This window comes from Galeopterus variegatus, unplaced genomic scaffold (assembly GCF_000696425.1).
Source record: "Galeopterus variegatus unplaced genomic scaffold, G_variegatus-3.0.2 Scaffold2381, whole genome shotgun sequence".
Classification (NCBI taxonomy): domain Eukaryota; kingdom Metazoa; phylum Chordata; class Mammalia; order Dermoptera; family Cynocephalidae; genus Galeopterus; species Galeopterus variegatus.
The window spans coordinates 35,637-38,102 of NW_007728492.1; the positions used below are offsets into that span (position 1 = coordinate 35,637).

The 2,466-nt window shown below is 52.0% G+C and overlaps 1 protein-coding gene across 1 annotated transcript in view; it reads left to right on the plus strand.

Moving 5' to 3' along the window:
* Positions 1-370: 370 nt before the first annotated feature.
* Positions 371-2,466, plus strand: part of ALOX5 (arachidonate 5-lipoxygenase) — a 43,963-nt gene continuing 41,867 nt past the window's right edge. The window contains exon 1 of the mRNA XM_008581526.1: positions 371-564. The gene's annotated coding sequence lies outside the window, so the exon portion shown is untranslated. The remainder of the gene's footprint in view (positions 565-2,466) is intronic.

Consider the following 2,466-nt stretch of genomic DNA (forward strand, 5'->3'; position numbering starts at 1 on the left):
TGACCAGGCAGAGGGCTTGGGCCGGGGCGGTTACTCAGAAGTGACCAGGACGATAAGGGCTAGCTTAATAAGGTCTGTTTGTGTGGACTTCCTTCGGCTTCAACTTCCCATCCTTGATGAAGAGAATGTCACTTTCCTTCTGGTATACGGAGGGTGTCTTTCACGTGGGAATTTCATCTCCCGCTTTTAAGAAACAGAATGAAGGTCGGAATGATCTTATTACACCTGCTGGTTTTTTAACTGTGTTTAATTCATAATAGTCAGCATGCCAGAGCAGCATATTTTGGGGTGGCATATTATTAACTCCTGCAGAACAAAGGCTCAGGAGAGCACAGACGGGCTGACTTGCCTGCTGTCTTTCTCAGGTGGACTCATACGACGTGACCGTGGATGAAGAACTGGGCGAGATCCAGCTGGTCAGAATCGAGAAGCGCAGGTACTGGCTGCACGACGACTGGTACCTGAAGTACATCACGCTGAAGACGCCCAGCGGGGACTACATCGAGTTCCCCTGCTACCGCTGGATCACAGGCGAGGGCGAGATTGTCCTGAGGGACGGACGTGGTGAGTGCTCAGGCCCCTTCCACCCCTAAGCTTCCTGGGAACTAAAAGGTCTTCCCCTCCTCAAAGAACTGGATTTGTGGGAGGAGTAACATCGCCTCCCGGGTACAGCACCTGCCCTGAGCCTCTGGCACTGCAGGAGGTGTGGTCTTCTTCGAGCACTAAGCCGCAGGGTGGAGCAAGTTGCTGCAGGGCACATGGCCAGCTGTGTCCTCCCTCTGCCCTGCAGTTCTTCAGGCACGTACCCCTGGAAGGGCAATTCCCCAGATGTCGAGGTTGTGGCATCACTTTCCAGATCCACAGGCTGTCCTCCGAGAGATCACAGTCAGGCTAGATGGGCTTAGATCACCCCATGCAGGCCTGGGAGGGAAGGGGTACATGAGGAGCACCCAGAATGCCAGCTCTGAGGGCTGTGGGCAGGCCTGGGGTTCACAGTCACCAGTTCTTAAACCTGAAGTCTCCCTTTTTTCTGACAGGGAGAAAAACCTAAAATCTGTCCCCTCAGTAAGACCCCCAAATGTGCAGATCCTAATTTGGCACTTCCTCAGGAGGCCATTCTTGTAAGGGACATGCAGTGGCCTGGTACAGAGGATTAGACAGAGAAGCAGATGTCAGAGGTCAGCTAAGGCCACTCTCCCTGAACGACCGAAACCTGGAGCAATAAGCCTTCAAATGCCAGGCAGCCACTATAACAGGGAGGAGGAGACGGCGTCTTACACTTCCTCACAGACAAGGCATTCCCCGTCGTGGTTCATCAGCTCCTCACAGAAGTTTGGTGGGGTAAGACCGATAGGAATGGCTGTTACCCCATTTTATAGCTGAGAAAACTGAGGCACAGGAGGAAAAAGGTCTTCTCTACCTGGTGTTCTTCAACTATCAGGCCATATCCCATTGCTCTGGTAGGGAGTTTGCCTTAAGAAACCAAATTCCAAGAATAGTCCTGAACTGCACAATTGGGGCTAGGAGGATTTTTGTCCACCTAACACATTGCAGGAAAAAATATCACAAAATTTACTTGGCCAGAATGTGGAAGGTTGCAGACAGGGAGCTTCCCTTTTTCCAGTAGTTGGGAAACACTAACTCTGAATCTCCCTCCTGCTTATCCCACACAAGTTCTCGGTTATGAAGTCCTTCCCACAGACCCTGTAGCTCTTCCCAGCAAAAAGCAGGTGGTGGCCGCAGGGTAGTCACACTTCCTACGTGGTGGCAGGCTTCTGAGAGCAAGCGCTCCAGAGACAGAAAGTGGAAGCTGGCGTAGTGTAACTTCCACATAGTCTGTTGGTCTGAGCAATCACGCAGACTCAAGGGGAAGGAGTGGAGGCTCCCACCTCCAGATGAGACTAATGTCAAAGAATTTGTGGCCATTACTGATCCACCACCACATGGCACAGCAACCAATCCTTTGAACAACCCAGAAATAAGGGGGCCCAGCCCAGAAGTGACTTAATCACTCCCCACAGGATAACCTCTTAAGTCTATTATTACACCAGTGCAGCTTGGGTAGGCGTAAAAGTCAGAGGGTGTCACGGGGTCCCAGGAACCCAGAGCATCTGTGCGCAGGGATGGCCTCACTGAGGCACTCGCATCAGTCCTCAGGAAGCCACCCCCCCAAACTCTTCTTCAGTGAGTCCAGGCTTTGTCAACCTGCCGTCCTCCCAGAAGTTCCATCGTCATTAGGTAGAGTCTTCCAACACCCTCAGAGCCAGGAGAAACACAGCCATTCTTTTTGAAACTTGCTGTGTTGTAATTCCACATGTTCTGACTTACTCATACCAGTAAAGCTGAAGAGATTCGGCTCCTCAGAGCCAAGGTGCCCAAGAGACAGGCTGGTTCCCTGAGGTAGGTTAGAGGTGATAAGCGGTGAGGGCCGACAGCAGTGCCTCCTGCAGCAACGGTAATGGCTAC